Source organism: Lontra canadensis, unplaced genomic scaffold (genome assembly GCF_010015895.1).
Source record: "Lontra canadensis isolate GAN:19392208 unplaced genomic scaffold, GSC_riverotter_1.0 scaffold61, whole genome shotgun sequence".
NCBI classification, from domain to species: Eukaryota; Metazoa; Chordata; class Mammalia; order Carnivora; family Mustelidae; genus Lontra; species Lontra canadensis.
In genome coordinates, this window is record NW_022631055.1 from 3,629,511 (window position 1) to 3,648,324 (window position 18,814).

The 18,814-nt window shown below is 36.0% G+C and overlaps 1 non-coding gene across 1 annotated transcript; it reads right to left on the bottom strand.

Annotated features, from left to right (window-relative positions):
* Positions 1-18,136: 18,136 nt before the first annotated feature.
* Positions 18,137-18,230, bottom strand: LOC116879600. The gene has a single exon (XR_004385066.1). It is a non-coding gene; the product is annotated as a small nucleolar RNA SNORD116 (small nucleolar RNA).
* Positions 18,231-18,814: the final 584 nt, after the last annotated feature.

Below are 18,814 nucleotides of genomic sequence, written 5' to 3' on the forward strand. Positions count from 1 at the left end.
TTACTAAAGTTTGAATGGTGACCAACAGTAAGTTTTTCACCCAACAGTTAGGGGGAAAAAAAAAAAGATAGACTGAAAGACAACATAGGTCTACATGAATCTGAAGAAGATGCTAAGGAAAAAGATTGGACCAGTATAGACACGATAGTCCTCTCAGTTAAAAATGTGGAGACATTCGCAAGCAACCTGGCTATCCAATCTTGTTGCTTGATATATTTCTAAGGAAAACTTGACAAATTGTACATGCATTTGCTCTCCATCTAGCATGATTTTTTGCCAACTCATATACTGCACACATGAAGGAATTTCACTTCCTCTATGGCATTCCCAATAGTTCCTGCACAGTTCTCTTCAATACACAGAGAATGGCACCAACAAAGTTGTTTAGCTAAGAAGAGTTTGACAGAAGACAATAGCTCTCCTACCTCTTGATGCCAGCCTTCATTCACATGAAAACTTAAGCCTCTGACTATGAAGCTGAAACTAAATGGTTGTCACCAAAAGTAGACAGGTGGGTTGTCCAAGCTTATTAAATATGTCTATATCTGACAGTAATTGTTTCTATTATTTATCCCTACCTGAATGATAAGGACTTCTTAATTAGTGCCTGAGAAAATAAATGAGGATTTAATTGACAGAAACAGTGTGCATGGTTTTGCTATAATGAAGTCAGTCATGTAATGAAGCATAAGCCAGTTTATTACTCTACCCAAACACAAACTACTAAATTGCTAGAGTAGACAATTTCTGAATTTCACCTAACATTAATATAAGCAATGTGAGACATCAGACATATATATATACACACACACACACACATACACATATAAATATGTGTATATATATGTATATATGTATACATATATATGTATGTATATATATATGAAATTTCCTTGATACAGCCTTAATTTCAGCTTGTACATTCCTTAAATAAAGTCTTGTATAATATAATACCAAAAACCTCAACGAATAAGGAGAAGTCGGCATTCCTACTCCTAAAAAGATTCTCATTCTTACTTAAGGAAATATAGCATGCAAGCCAAGTCATTCTGCAAAGTTATGAAAGACTAAGACTTGTTTAGGAGGAAAGCAAGCAAGGGAAAAATTAATGAAGCAAAAAAAAGAAGCCTCCTGAGAAAGAGAAATATATAAAGAAAAGACTAACATGGAGGTTTTGTGGTGTTTTTTTTGTGTGTTTTGTTTTTTTTTTCCCCCCAGTCTACAAGACTTTTCTCCAACAGAATTCGCTTCTCTTAACCTTCTTGATAGAAGGCAGATTATCTTTGGCAGATTCCTGCAAGCTCTGATTCTCCCCCCCATCCCTACCTTTTTTTTTTTTTTTTTGAAGATTTTATTTATTTGAGAGGGAAAGTGAGTGAGTGAGAGAAGGAGCAGGGGGAGGGGCAAAGGAAGAGGGAGGCAGACACTGGCTTGATCCCAGGAGGTGGGCATCATGACCTGAGCCCAAGGCATATACTTAACCGACTGAGCCTCCCAGGCGCCCTGCAAGCTCTGGTTCTATCACCTTCAGCTGTCCAAGATTTATAATAGGTGTAACAAACATAAAGAGTAGCCACTTATTTTCTTCATGATTTACTCCTAAGTGGGCACTTACCCTTGGGCATACCAGTGTAGGTTTCCATCTCCCTTCACCACTTACTGATTGTAATAACCTCGCATGTTATCCTATTCTCTCACCTGCATCATAATAGAGACTGCAGTTTTAAACTCTATTATTTCCTGAATGGTTCCTCATTGACATGGCAATATAACATGTATCCAAATTTATAATTAATTCACTGTGGGAAAATTTATTCACATTTTTTTTGTATCACCAAATACAAGAGGCAGGCTGTATATAAAAAGTATACATTAAAAGTATACATTGATTATGTGATATGTGTTCAACAATCTAGAACTAGAGGATCACTCCTAGTCTGCTTTACAGAGGTTGAAAATGCACTCTAAGTTCTGCTGGTGTGAAGATCCAAATATTCCAAACAATTGAATCTAAACATATCCAGACAATTTTCCTATTGACAGTTTTCAGAATTTTAGATCTAGAAGACAACTTATAGATTAATTAGACTTGTTAACTCCATCTTGTCCTTTCTTAATGTGAAGAGTTTCAAAGTCACAGATATTTTGTGACTTGATCAAGATTGTGGACCATTAATCAAAGATCCAGAATTAGTACCCTGATCTTCTTAATCTCTGTGGATAGTATAGAATTGTGTCTTATTCTAATAGTATTCCTCTTATACTATGAAGGTTATCATGTTCTTCAAATTTAGAGATTTAAAAATATTAAAAATAAAATAAAATCTATGTTGGTTATAATCACATCTTTCAGATACATATATATATGTATATATATATATATATATCTTCAGTATTTTCCTTACATAAATATAAATGTATAGTATTTTGTCAAATTGATGTCTTTCTTCTTGAATGCATGGTGTTGACTATCTTAATTATGGCAAAATTGAATTTAAGAGGAAGATTCTGTCTTACTTCAGTGGGCCTAAAGTTATTTTTTACAGATATGTTAATAAGAATATTGAAATAATATTAAGGCATATAATTTTTCCTATACAGAAATATTCCAAAATATTCCACAGATTCAAGAACTACACTAATCTGGTCAAGAAGGGGGAAGCCTTGAACTTCACCCATTGTCCCTTCTCATGCTGGGCTTCCAAAACATCTGAGAGTGGTAAAGGACTATGGGAAGTTGGCTTAAAAGCCATTACCACAGGAAATTTCTAGCTGACTCATGTTGATGATGCTTTCAGCCCCTTTTCTGACCCTTTTTATTAAAGTCTCACTCTTGCTCTATCTTCACTTTGCAAGGAAAGGTGATGTTAAAACCCAGCTTGGCCTGTAGCCCCAGACAGCTTTCTGTTGCCAGGAACACTGAGGAAGTTTGTCCTGCAGGTTGTGTGGCAGCTATAGGACAGAAAAAAGTAGATTCTGGAGAAGCAAGCCCTTCTTAAATCAAAGCTCGCAAACTCCGTAATTTTATCTGAAATATATTACCATGACATTCCAGTAAGACTATGAAACAAAATGAAACATCTCATAGTCACTTCTGTCTGACCTTGAAAAGATACGGTCCCAAAACAGATCATGTGATGAATTTTAAAATTATATAATCAATTCATTATATTTTATTCCAACTGTTTTTAATGGGGGGAATACGCCTTCATTAGGACTATTTAGAAAGTTTGTGAAGCTAATAAATAGCTATTTTCAATAATAATTAAAACTTGCTTTCTTGCTTCTATGTCTTACTTTAACACCTGTCCCCTAAACTATAGCCAGATTCACAGGGAATTAAAAGGGCAATATCACAGTGTAGATCACCAAATTCCTACATGAATTTGGCGATCTACCAAATTTGAGCATTCATCAAATTTAAACTAATTCATGAAACTAAAACTAACGATATTGATAATATAATATGTAACATGAAAATCAATTTACAGCTCTATTAGTAATATATATTCTATAATTTTGAGAATAAAAATACATAACGAAGAAATACATAAACAGACATATATAACAAAAAACCCAATCAGATTAATTCAAAGAGTAGTCATGTCTAGGGATCAAGGCATACATTTTTATCTAGCATTTAGATTCACAAATAAGATAAAATGTGTTCTGTAAAGGTTCCCCTAGCTGACTCATCTTATAAACAGTGTGATTTTTCTCTTGGGAGAGTAAACATTTTGCTAACTTTATCTCAAACTTACCACCAGACCAGAGAGAAAAGATTGCTCTAAGATCAAGAAACTAGTCTCTGCAAAGTCTCTAAAATGTAAACTGTAGATTATGAATCCCAGTTGATTAGCCATATTTCTTCACACCACCAAAGTCATCTAAATGTTTTGAATCTAAAGAAAATACTCTATGAAAAAGCAGTTGGCTCAAAACATCAATGAAAAACCGTTTCTCCAAGAACATTTCTTTTACGTTAAAAATTATTATTTTCTAAAAATTCAAAAATTATAAATTGTAAAAAATAAGATACTGGTACTCATGCCCGATAAAATGACTATGATCAAAAACAGATAACAAGGGTTAGCAAGGATATGGAAAAATTTGAACCCTCATACACCACTGGTATAACTGCTTTGGAAAACAGTTCGATAGTTCCTCTAAATGTAAAACAGAGAGTTCAAAAATTTAATTCCTAGATAGATACACAAAAGAAATAAAAACATTTATCTATATAAAATCTTACACATAAAAGTTCAAACATTATTCATAACAACCAAATAAGTGAAAACAGTCCAACGATCCATCAACTAATGTGGTAGATCCATAAAAGGGACTATTATTCAGCCATAGAAGGGGTATAGTATTGATACATGCTAGAACATGGATAAACTTTTGAAACACTATGCTTAAGAAACACATCATAAGGAATCATATATGATATAATTCCATTCATATGAAATGTCCAGAAAAGGCAATTCTCTAGAGATAGATAGTAGATCAGTGGTTGCCTAAGCCTAGAAGGCTTAAGGGTAAACAGAGACTGCCTGCTAATGAATATGGGGTTTCTTTTGAGGGTGATAAAAATGTCCTAGAACTGATTATAGTGATGATCACACGACTGTGTATATGTTTAAAAAAAAAAACAACTCACAAAAAACAAAAAACATTGAATTTCACATTATAAATGTTTGAATTGTATGGTCTATAAATTACATCTTAATAACACTGTTTAAAAAAGTAGATGATGTTATCATCGCAAATGCCCATTTCTTCCACCTTTTATCTTATCAGGAGAACGACAAACTCAGAAGTGATTCACTACATCATTGAAATCAGGGACTCTTTAAATTATGGCATTACATTTTCTTCATGTTCTCTTTGGTCAGTTAAGACCAAAACACTTGGGCTTAATAATCAAAATAATTTTATCAATCACCCAGATTGTTCCAGAAATTAAGATGTTAGCATCATGAAGCCAGATTGGAGAAGAAAACTGAAGGGTGGTTCTGTATATTCCAAAGACTGGATCTCTGTTACCATAGGGAATTAACATGACTTTTGGTGATGGCTGGAGGTGGACAGGGTTTATTTGGATTTTTGATTCCAGCCTAACATTGGAATCTCACATTATTTACATCTCTTACTATGATTTGGAGATTTTTACTCCCAAGTCTTTAAAGGAAAACCAGTAAGGAGCAAAGAGTTTTTTTGTTTGTTCTTTTGTTCTTTTTTTTAATGCCTGGTTGAACTGCTTCATTGTAACCTTTAGACCATCTGCAAAGGTACAAACTTGCAACATAAAGTCCAAGTGCTATTTGTGAACAGCTAGCTAAGCTTCCATCCAGGAACAAAGGTGATCTATATATACAGAACTTACTGCCAATTTACTTTAAATAACTGGAATATTAGATTTCATTAGGATTCCTCCAGGAAGAATGGTCACCAAAATCCTGTCAGAAAATATACAGTTATAGTTGAAACAAAAGAAATTACATCACAGGTTGCTTTCTGAATATTTTAAATCCCTGAGTACCTCTATCGAGCCTGAATTTGAAAGTTAACAACAGGTTAAAAAATATACTTTTCTATTGGATTTAATGAAATAAATACATGGGATTTTTAGAAGTAGTAAATTTTTTATTAAAAAAAGATTGAGAGATACAAAAATAAAACTCACAGGATTTGAATATCAATTTTTGCCTGCATGACCTTAGGCAAGGTATTTAATCTTTATTCTTCATGTAAAAAAAACAGACTTTTTACTTCACAAGGATCTGATAAAATGCCAAATGAAATTAAACAGTCAGTATTAAACCCTCTATAATGGTCGCTGAGATTGGCCAAGACTCCGCTAAAATAATGCTAACAGTTCTCAAGATCAGTTTTGTTTTTTTCTTCATACCAACAACAGAGGTATGACATCCATCTAAAGAAATAAAGATGTTCTTAAGAGTGTGAGATTAATATGAAAATGCAAGGCTTGCAAAATTCATATACGTGTATAAGTCAAAGTTAAATGCAATCTTCTGGAGGCTAAAAAAGATGGCATGTCCAAGAATTTTTTTTCCATCTTCAGGAGATTTAAACCCTACTTAATCTTTTGGGTACCACTTTGAATGCAGCTGGATTATAAAAGGAGATTTGTGGAGATGTAATTCACTTTTATACAATTCACCCACTTAAAGCACACAATTAGTTTTTAGTATATTTAGAGGTATGTGTAAACATACTACAATCACTTTTAGAACGTTTCATAACCTTTAAAGAAATCCAGTACCCTTTAGTGACACTATCCCATCCCTTGTTCCCATTCTCCATACTTAAACAACCACTAATCTTGGTGTCTCTATAGATTTCTCTATTCTGGACTTTCATATCATAGGAATCATGTAATCTTTCTTCTGTGATTGGCTTCTTTTATTTAGCATGATGTTTTCAAGTTCATCTTGTAACATGCATCAGTATTTTTTTCCTTTGTATATCTGAACAGCATGCCATTGTATAAATATACTGTATTTTGTTTATACATTCATCTGTTGCTAAATCATTCTGATGTATTTTCTCCCTCAATTCTATACAAAATCCCAAGACTTTTATCCACTTTGATCTTCAGAAAATTGAAGTAACTTTGTATATCATACTAAATTACTAAGTGGAGCTGCTGGGATTTAAATGCATATGGTCTTCCGTAGAACCTGCACTCTTTACATCTATGTTCTACCACCTTAAACATGTTTATCACAGATGGACTAACAGATTCACTTCCAGGAATTTTTCAGCAGTCAACAATCAACTGCTTACAGAAATATGAATATACAATAGTTATTTTATTATATCATTTATAGAACTGAAAATTTGAACATAACTGTACCATATAGTAATTGTGGATGTGTTAAATTATGGCACATCAATGTTATAGAATATTTTGCAGCCATAAAAATGGAGTTTTCAAAATATGAGGATATAAAAAACTGAGGAGACCATAGTCTTAAATATAAAGAAAAATTATAAAAAATACCATGTGTAGTTACATATAGCAGATTTCACTATTTCATATGTTTATCATTTGTAAACTATGTAAACATGGGGATATTGGGAAGGTTAAATGTGCTAATATATTCAATGTGTTTAAAGCAGTATGCATACATACTTATCTGTTAGCCACACACAGACACACACACATGTACATACACACACACAGTACCAAAGAATAAATGGATGCACACAAAAATTCCCAGCAGAAAGGTTGTGGATGAATGCAATTTTTTAAAAAGCATTTTTTCCTCTGTATTTTCCATCTATTTCATAAGAAACCCCCAAATGTTAAAGTTGGAGGAAAGAAAGGTCTTAAAGACAGGAGTAAAGCAATAAAACAAACAATCATTTTGTTTAATCTTTGTTTCCATCAGATTGAGGGGCAATTTGAGCCCAAGTAACCAATTCAGGTTTATCCTAGAACATAAAGGCGGCACTGTAACAATCATTCCAAAACTATCTAACTTACATCCCTAGGTGTGAAAAAGTGATTTCTGTTTATAGACCAAGGCTGTTTTAAAAAGGAGATTACCAAAATGATCCCAGTAAAAAACCAGATGCTTAGCAATCTTGAAATGTTAAGGCAGGAAATGTGACAGAGTACTCTTGCCACTGTCAGATGTTGCTTATTAACCCCCCACCTAGCAAAGCACACACTTAGACTGGGGAAGAGCCCGAAAAACTAGTTTCTTCCCAGGAGACAATTTGTTGGTATGTCAGCTGCAGAAGACAGTTTTCCAAAATCACTCATATCTTCCTCTTTTGAATAGCTCATACTTAATTAACACTGTTTCTCCCTCCATTTTAAACCTGTGTAAGACAGTTGTCAAAAGCTGATTTAACTAACCCTAAGTAATATTTCATTAGAAATTAAAAACTTTTCTATCACTTTTGCATCCTGCAGATATAGTAAAAAGAAAACAAAACCAAACCCAAAGAGGAATTCATTTTCACGTACCCACCTGCCTTTCAACTGCCACACCAACAATAACTCGAGAGGCACTTCAATGGTTCTGACTTTGGATCAGAGGTTCCACTTCGTTTCTAAATATATTTGTAGTGTATTCTTCTCTGATTATAAAATTAGTACAGTCATACAATTCCTTATCTGAAATTCTAAAAAATAATAAATAAATAAAGCTTTGAAATCCAGAAGATTTTATAACTCACTTTTTGGTAAAAGGTGACCTGATCTGATCTGACCTAAAGCCTTATGAATGCCACTTACTGAGCATATCCATACTGTGAAGAATGAATGTGCTTGATTACACGAGGCTGTCTCAGATCCCACAGAAGGTTAGGCTAATATAAAGTATATATACCACATAAACTTCTCAATTCCAAATCATATTTGGCCACACTGGCTTTGAGAAAGGGAATGGAGATCTGTATATTCTTATTGAAAAATATTATACAAAAAAGCGTGAAAAGGGGCACCTGGGTGGCTCAGTTGTTAAGCTCAGCTCAGGTCATGATCCCCGGGTCCTGAGATCAAGCCCTGTTTCAGGTCCCTACTCGGCAGGGAGTCTGCTTCTCCCTCTTCCTCAGCCTCTCCCCTGGTCATGGTCTCTCTTTCTCTCTTACTTGCTCACACTCTCAAATAAATAAATAAATAAATAAATAAATAAATAAAATCTTTTGTTATTAACATATAATGTATTATTTGTTTCAGGGGTACAGGCCTGTAATTCATCAGTCTTACACAATTCATGACATTCACCACAGCACATATCGTCCCCAATGTCCATCACCCAGCCAACCAATAAATAAAATCTTTTAAAAAAGCACGAAGAGGGAGGAGTCAGGATGGCAGAGGAGTAGCAGACTGAGATGACATCAGGTAGTAGGAGATCAGCTAGATAGCTTATCAAACCATTCCAAACACCTACAAATCCAACAGGAGATCAAAGAGAAGAAGAGCAGCAATTCTAGAAACAGAAAATTGACCACTTTCTGAAAGGTAGGACCTGTGGAGAAGTGAATCCAAAGCGACAGGAAGATAGACCACAGAGGGAGGGGCCGGCTCCCAGCAAGTGGCGGAGCAATGGAGCACAAAATCAGAACTTTTAAAAAGTCTGCTCCATTGAGGGACATCACTCCAGAGGCTAAGCCAGGGTGAAGCCCACATGGGGACAGCATGGTCTCAGATCCTGCAGGGTCACAGAAGGATCAGGGGTGTCTGAGTGTCACAGAGCTTGCAGGTATTAGAGCGGGAAAGCCAGCTACAGAGATGGAGCCGAGGAGTGAGCTCTCAACTTGGGGTTACCTTAAACTGTGATCTGTGGCACAGTCAGACCACTGCTCTGTGAACAGGGAGCCCACAAGATCTGGGGAGAGCCCCCTAGAAGAGGACAGGGATCTGCTGGGTTTAGAGACTCCAGGTGAGGCTGTGTGGCAAAGAGACCCTTGGTCACAGGGTGGGTGAGCCTGGAGCAGAGCCAGAGGCCAGGGAGACAGGAATGATTGAGCGCTTTTCTCTGAGGGCACACTGAGGAGTGGGTCCCCGAGCTCTCGGCTCCTCTGGGCCGGAGATCAGGAGGCCACCATTTTCATTCCCGTCCTCCAGAGCTCTATGGAAAGCAATCAGGGAACAAAAGCTGCTGAAAGCAAACAGGAGCAGATTACTTAGCCCAGCCCCTGGTAAGGGCGGTGCAATTCCGCCTCAGGCAAAGACATTTGAGAATCACAGGCAAGGGGCCCTTCCTCCAGAAGAGCAGCAAGAACATCCAGTCAGACCAAGTTCACTTACCAAGGAGAGCAGAGGAAGAGGAAGGAGTAGAAAGCAAAGCATGGAATTCATGGCTTTCTCCCCATGATTCTTTAGTCTTGCAAAGTTAATTAATTTTTTTAAAATTTTATTTCTTTATTATGCTAAAGTTTTTTAACTTTTACTCTTTCCTCTTTTAATTTTTTAACTAATTTATCTTAACAATAACTTTCATGAAAAAATCTTTTCTGAAACTCATTATTATAGTCATATTGTATCCTTCATTGTATCTAACTATTTTTTGTATACACATAGGGTGTTTTCTTCTAAAAAAATTTGCTATACAGCTTCTTCTAATAGATCAAAATATACCCTAAATCTAGTACAGGGCTTTGTTCTAGTCTCCAGCCCGAGCAAATACTTTTGCTTTCTTCTTCTTTATTCTCCTGACCAACCTATCTTATCAACTCCTTTTTTAGAAATTTTTTAAAATAAATTTTTCATCTTTATAATCATATTCCATCCCTTCATCTTGTTTACTCTTATTTTGTGTGTGTGTGTGTGTGTGTATTATATATATTATATATAATATATATATTTTATTCTTTAAAATTTTGGGAGGTAGTTTCTTCTAAGAGAACAAAATACTCCCAAAATTAAGTGGGTGACTCTGTTCTATTCACCAGTCAAATATATGTATTTTCTTTTTTATATTTTTTCTTTATTTTTTTTTTCTTTTTTAAATTTTTTTCTTTTTTTCTAAACTTCTTTTTACCCCCTTCTTCCCCCCATGATTTGGGGTCTGTTCTGATTTGGTTAAAGCACATTTTCCTGGGGTCTTTGCCACTATTTTACCATATTATTCTCTCCTTCATATATTCTTATCTGGATAAAATGACAAGGTGAGGAAACTCACCACAAAAACAAAACAAAACAAACAAACAAACAAACAAACAAAAAAAACCGAGAGGAAATACCGAAGGCTAGGGACTTAATCAATACGGACATTGGTAATATGTTAGATCTAGAATTCAGAATGACGATTCTCAAGGTGCTAACTGGGCTTGAAAAAGGCACAGAAGATATTAGAGAAACCCTATATGGAGAAATAAAAGCACTTTCTGGAGAAATAAAAGAATAAAATCTAATCAAGCTATTAATGAGTTGCAACAAAAAATAGAGGCTCTTATTGCTAGGATAAATGAGGCAGAAGAGAGAATTAGTGATATAGAGGACCAAATGACAGAGAATAAAGAAACTGAGCAAAAGAGAGACAAACAACTACTGGACCAGGAGGGGAGAATTCAGGAGATAAGTGACACCATAAAATGAAACAACATTAGAATAATTGTGATTCCAGAAGAAGAAGAAAGAGAGAGGGGAGCAGAAAGTATATTGGATAGAATTATTGTAGAGAATTCCCCTAATATGGCAAAGGGAACAAGCATCAACATCCAGGAGGTACAGAAAATCCCCCCTCGGAATCAATAAGAATAGGCCCATACCTTGTAAGCTAATAGTAAAACTTACAAGTCCTAGTGACAAAGAGAAAATCCTGAAAGCAGCCCAGAACAAGAAGCCTGTAACATAAAATGGTAAAAATATTAGATTGGCAGCAGACTTAACCACAGAGACCTGGCAGGCCAGAAAGAACTGGCAGGCCAGAAAGAACTGTCATGATATATTCAGAGCACTAAACGAGAAAAACATGCAGCCAAGAATACTATATCCAGCTAGGCTATTTTTGAAAATAGAAGGAGAGATAAAAAGCTTCCAGGACAAACAAAAACTGAAAGAATTTGCAAACACCAAACCAGCTCTACGGGAAATATTGAAAGGGGTCCTCTAAGCAAAGAGAGAGCCTAAAAGTAGTAGACCAGAAAGGAACAGAGACAATATACAGTAACAGTCACCTTACAGGTAAAACAATGGCATTAAACTCATATCTCTCAATAGTTACCCTGAATATAAATGGGCTAAATGCCCCAATCAAAAGACAAAGGGTATCAGAATGGATAAAAAACCAAAACCCATTGATATGCTGTCTACACGAAACTCATTTTAGACCCAAAGACACCTCCAGATTTAAAGTGAGGGGGTGGAAAACAATGTACCATGTGAATGGACATCAAAAGAAAGCTGGGGTGGCAATCCTTATATCAGATCAATGAGATTTTAAGCCAAAGTCTATAATAAGAGATGAGGAAGGACACTATATCATACTCAAAGGTTCTGCCCAACAAGAAGATCTAACAATTTTAAATATCTATGCCCATAACATGGGATCAGCCAACTATATAAACCAATTAATAACAAAATCAAAGAAACACATCAACAATAATACAATAATAGTAGGGGACTTTAACACTCCCCTCACTGAAATGGACAGATCATCCAAGCAAAAGATCAACAAGGAAATACAGGCCTTAAATGACACACTGGACCAGACGAACATCACAGATATATTTAGAACATTCCATCCCAAAGCAACAGAATACACATTCTTCTCTAGTGCACATGGAACATTCTCCGGAATAGATCACATGCTGGGACATAATTCAGGTCTCAACTGGTATCAAAAGATTGGGATCATTCCCTGCATATTTTCAGACCACAATGCTCTGAAGCTAGAACTCAATCACAAGAGGAAATTTGGAAAGAACCCCAATACATGGAGACTAAACAGCATCCTTCTAAAGAATGAATGGGTCAAACAGGAAATTAAAGAAGAATTGAAAAAATTCATGGAAACAAATGATAATGAAAACACAATGGTTCAGAATCTGTGGGACACAGCAAAGGCAGTCCTGAGAGGAAAATATATAGTGATACAAGCCTTTCTCAAGAAACAAAAAAAGTCTCAAATACACAACCTAAACACTACACCTAAAGAAGCTGGAGAAAGAACAACAAAGAAAGCCTAAACCCAGCAGGAGAAGAGAAATAATAAAGATCAGAGCAGAAATCAATGAAATAGAAAACAAAACAAAACAAAAAAAAACCAAAAACAATAGAACAAGTCAATGAAACTAGGAGCTGGTTCTTTGAAAGAATTAATATGATTGATAAACCACTGGCCACACTTATCAAAAAGAAAAGAGAAAGGACCCAGATAAATAAAATCATGAATGAAAGAGGAGTGATCACAACCAACACCAAAGAAATACAAACAATTATAAGAACACATTATGAACAACTATACACCAGCAAATTTAACACTCTGGAAGAAATGGATTCATTCCTAGAGACATATAAACTACCAAAGCTGAACCAGGAAGAAATAGAAAACCTGAACAGACCCATAACCAGTAAGAAGATTGAAGCACTCTTCAAAAATCTCCCACCAAACAAGAGCCCAGGGCCAGACGGCTTCCCAGGGGAATTCTACCAAACGTTTAAAGAAGAATTAATTCCTATTTTCCTGAAACTGTTCCAAAAAATAGAAATGGATGGAAAACTTCCAAACTCATTTTATGAGGCCAGCATTACCTCGATCCCAAAACCAGACAAGGATCCCATCAAAAAAGAGAACTACAGACCAATATCCTTGATGAACACAGATGTGAAAATTCTCACCAAAACACTAGCCAACAGGATCCAACAGTACATTAAAGGATTATTCACCACGACCAAGTGGGATTTATTCCAGGGCTGCAAGGTTGGTTCAACATCTGCAAAGCAATCAATGTGATACAATACATTAATAAAAGAAAGAACAAGAACCATATGATACTCTCAATAGATGCTGAAAAAGCATTTGACAAAGTACAGCATCCCTTCCTGATCAAAACTCTTCAAAGTGTAGGGATAGAGGGCACATACCTCAATATCATCAAAGCCATCTATGAAAAGCCCACCGCAAATATCATTCTCAATGGAGAAAAACTGAGAGCTTTTCCACTAAGGTCAGGAACACTTATGGGATGTCCACTATCACCATTCCTATTCAACATAGTACTAGAAGTCCTAGCCTCAGCAATCAGACAACAAAAAGAAATTAAAGGCATCCAAATCAGCAAAAAAGAAATCAAACTATCACTCTTTGCAGATGATGTGATACTATATGTGGAAAACCCCAAAGACTCCACTTCAAATCTTCTAGACCTGTACAGGAATTCAGTAAAGTGTCAGGATAAAAAAATCACTGCACACAAATCAGTTGCATTTCTTTACACCAACAACAGGACAGAAGGAAGAGAAATCAAACAGTCAATCCCATTTACAATTGCACCCAAAACCATAAGTTACCTAGGAATAAACCTAACCAAAGAGGCTAAGAATCTATACTCAGAAAACTATAAAGTACTCATGAAACAAATTGAGGAAGACACAAAGAAATGGAAAAACGTTCCATGTTCATGGATTGGAAGAACAAATATTGTGAAAATGCCTATGCTACCTAAAGCAATCTATCCCTATCAAAATCCCATCCATTTCTTTCAAAGAAATGGAACCAGATAAGACCTCAAATAGCCAGAGGAATGTTGAAAAAGAAAGCCAAAGTTGGTGGCATCACAATTCCAGACTTCAAGCTCTATGACAAAGCTGTCATCATCAAGACAGTTGGTACTGGCACAAAAACAGACAAACAGATCAGTGGAACAGAATAGGGAGCCCAGAAATAGACCCTCAACTCTATGGTCAACTAATCTTCGACAAAGCAGGAAAGAATGTCCAATGGAATAAAGACAGTCTCTTCAACAAATGGTGCTGGGAAAATTGGACAGCCACATGCAGAAAAATGAAACTGGATCATTTCCTTATACCACACACAAAAATACTCAAAATGGATGAAGGACCTCAGTGTGAGAAAGGAATCCATCAAAATCCTTGAGGAGAACACAGGCAGCAACCTCTTCGATCTCAGCCTCAGCAACTTCTTCCTAGGAACCTCACCAAAAGCTAGGGAAGCGAGGGCAAAAATGAACTATTGGGACTTCATCAAGATTAAAAGCTTTTGCCCAGCAAAGGAAACAGTCAACAAAACCAAAAGACAACTGACAGAATGGGAGAAGATATTTGCAAACGACATATTAGATAAAGGGCTAGTGTCCAAAATCTATAAAGAACTTATCAAACTCAATACCCAAAGAACAAATGATCCAAATAAGAAATGGGCAGAGGACATGAACAGACATTTCTGCAAAGAAGACATCCAGATGGCCAACAGACACATGAAAAAGTGCTCCACATCACTCAGCATCAGGGAAATACAAATCAAAACCACAATGAGATACCACCTCACACCAGTCAGAATGGCTAAAATTAACAAGTCAGGAAATGACAGATGCTGGTGAGGATGTGGAGAAAGGGGAACCCTCCTACACTGTTGGTGGGAATGCAAGCTGGTGCAGACAGTCTGGAAAACAGCATGGAGGTTCCTCAAAAAGTTGAAAATAGAGCTACCCTACAACCCAGCAATCATACTACTAGGTATTTACCCTAAAGATACAAATGTAGTGATCTGAAAGGGCACATGTACCCAAATGTTTATATCAGCAATGTCTACCACAGCCAAATTATGGAAGGAACCTAGATGTCCATCAACAGATGAATGGATAAAGAAGAAGTGATATATATATATACAATGGAATACTATGCAGCCATCAAAAGAAATGAAATCTTGCCATTTGCGATGATGTGGATGGAACTAGAGGGCATTATGCTGAGCGAAATAAGTCAATCAGAGAAAGACAATTTTCGTATGATCTCTCTGATATGAGGAATTTGAAAGGCAGGGTGGGGGTTTTGGGGGGTAGGAAGGAAAAATTGAAACAAGACGGGATCAGGACAGAGACAAGCCATAAGAAACTCTTAATCTCATGGAAACAAACTGACATTTATTTGCTGGGGGGCCAGCAATAGGGATAGGGTGTTTGGGTTATGGACATTGGGGAGGATATGTGATATGGTGAGTTCTGTGAAATGTGTAAGCCTGATGATTCACAGACCTGTACCCCTGGGTCACGTAATACAGTATATGTTAAAAATAATTTAAAAAAAGAAAAAGAAATCTCACTGATAAAGGGGTTATTTTTAAAATAGCTACTCTTCTCACCAACAAAGAAAAAAAAATAAAAGCTTATGCTTTCAACAAAGTATTTTGCTCTCCAAGGGAAATCTGATTCATAATTACATAATTATAATTTTTAAAAAGACAATTTATTCTAAGTTAATAATGGTGAAACCCATTAATTTAAAAATAACAGATTTTTTGTAGTGGTGTGTCTCTTATTTATAATGACTGCATATTTACCAACTATTATTTCATACTCCAAAACCATGGTCATTGATATTTAAAGAGCCATGAATATAACATCAAATAAAAACCATAGTTGCTCAATTACCTGGTAAGCTTGAGTGCACAATGACATTCAATCTAAGTCATTACAGCAAAAGAACAATAAAGTGATTCTGGCATTCAAATGCCTTTTAAGTTTGAATTAGCTATCTTCATGGAAGAAAACAAAGCCCAATTTATTTATGGAAATATTGCCCTTGAAAAGGCCAGGGGTGAATCCCCAAGGAATCAATTGCTCAACTAGTCCAAAAAATTGTTTTCACCCTTCTACTTTCTCATTCTGAACCACAATGGGACCAGTTCATAGGACAAAAAGGCACTACTATAGCTTGAATAGAAGAGATGGATGACTAAGTGAGCAGCAGTGGCATTATGAGAATTAGCCAGATTCCTTTGTGGATTGTGTTCCTAGTTTCAATAATTGTTTGTAAGAGAGAAAGAAATGCAGTTCCTTGAACTTAAAAATGTCTAGTCTGTGTTATTATAGGTGATCTCACCTGCTCTCCTGACATCTTGGCATTTGGATTTGCTCATATAGCTAGATACGATTGCCAGTTGTGTGAAAAATGCATTCTGAGTAATTCCTAGGTGTGAAAAACAGCTATAGTATTTTAAGACTGTTAAGATGGAAGTACTCATTCTTTTATGCAACCCCCTCAAAAAAATCAATATGCAGGAGACTACCATGTAGTTATCATCTTTGATTAAATGGATAGTGGCTAAACAATAAATTTTTATTTTATAAATTTGACTTCTATATTAAAACCTCTTCACAAGTTTTGTAAAAGAATTTTGAAGCACGTTGTAAATTTAATGATTCAGGGACAGTTCCAGTGATTTTTAATATTCCATAGAAAAATGAGGAAGTTTAGATATAGAAAAGTTTTAAAAACAAAGCCACAATATATTCAGAAATTTTTCTACTGTTAAATGTTCCTAATAATGTGAAAATTAATATAAATCAATGTGAAATATTCCTCATAATTAAGTTATCCCTAATTTAGAAATATTCAGCCTTAACTTCTTTCACTCCAGATCATTAGGGTTATTGATAACACCTAAACTATTAGGCATTCAGGTTAGGTTTAAGGGAGTTAACTCCACTTCTTTTATTTATTTATTTATTTATTTGAGAGAGAGAGAGAGAGAGAATGAGCAAGAGAGAATACATGTGAGCAGAGGGAGAGGGAGAGGCAAACTCCCCGGGGAGCAGGAAGTCTAATGTGGGGCTCCATCCCAGGAACCTGGCATCACTGCCTGAGCTGAAGGCAGACACTTAACCAACTGAGCCACCCAGGTTCCCCTTACCTCCACTTCTAATACTGTTTCCTCTTCTAATAATGTTTCCCTATCTAATTACTATAGACAGGAAGGAAGACAAGGAAATAGGTTGAAGGATGTAGTCACCTTAAGAAGCTGTTAACTCTGCAAGCAGAATCAGTGTGGGTGAGGGCTGGCAGTTTCCATAGGAGGAAGGAATAGGATAGGATCAGGCTTAAGGTAGGCAGAGTTCAAGGGTGGAGTGAAGGACTTTTACTCCACTGAGTTGATGGGAATAGCCCCAAAAAGGAACAGAAGATAAAAATACAATCTTAAAAGCCAAAACTCCCTTCTGTTAAGTGGAAAAGACCTCTCACTTCATTGGGCAATAGAAAAAAACAATCTTTATTTCCTAAAGTTGTGTGAACAAAATTTAAAAAGTTGTTTATATTTCCCATCTTTTGGGATTTTGTGGCTTATTATTGTTCTTAGGAGCTCTAGCATACAATTTGAGGAAAGGATTTATCTTTCTCTTCACCCTGAGGATGATGTTCTAAGAGATTTTTTCCCTCATCCATGAACAGAGGTTTAGTTCATGGCCAGAACTCTCTAAGTGCTCTATCTAGACAGGCTTTGTAGCACACCACAAAGTAGCAGCGCTTCCTATGATAGAATAAGAGGCTAAAAGTCTTTAGGCCACTGCTGAGAAATTTAATTCCAGTATTAGTGATTAACCAATCCCCTCCTCAAAATACTAGCTCTTTCAAGCTCCCAAAATCCAAAGCAATTACTTCAAACATCCTCTACTGCAATAAGAACGTTATTAGTTTCCAAGGAATGCAGAATGAGGTAGGGAGTTCTCACTCATTTTGTTCAGCTTTTCCAAGGAATTCAGAATGAGGGAGTCATCATCGATCAGAACGTCATTAGTTTCAATCAAAAAGGTACAGAGGACATAATCTATTAAATAACAAAGATAAGTACTGGTTTATAGTTATATCATGAAATTGCTGGCCCTTCCTCTTGTATTCTCCCTATCTACCATTCCAGGCTGTAGTCAGACACCTGGCTTCTGAACTTTGAGGAAGACTCAAGGAAAGTATTGCTTTCATGAGCTAACACACAGATGCAAGCATTCTCCTACCTTCAACTCCTTGGGTCAAATGTTTACTCTTCACTCCAAGGACATGATTACTGTCTTGCCCACTGCCACCAAGTAATGGAATTGTGAGGTCAGCTCTTTGTTGGAACACAGGCAGGAGAGAAAGTTTGTATCAGCTGTTGTGACCATTTGCAACATCGGCTGATTTCAGGGACCAGTTAGAATAACCAAAAATAGAGTGGTTTACATGAGAAAAAAAAAATCCCTTTTGTTGCAACATTCACACCAAGAACCAGAACCATTTATCTTCTGGTGGATATGTCTCCTTAGTTACTTAGAATGAACAAATGAAGAGCTCTGTTTCTATGGTTTTATGGATAAGCTACTTGTTTGAAAGTGA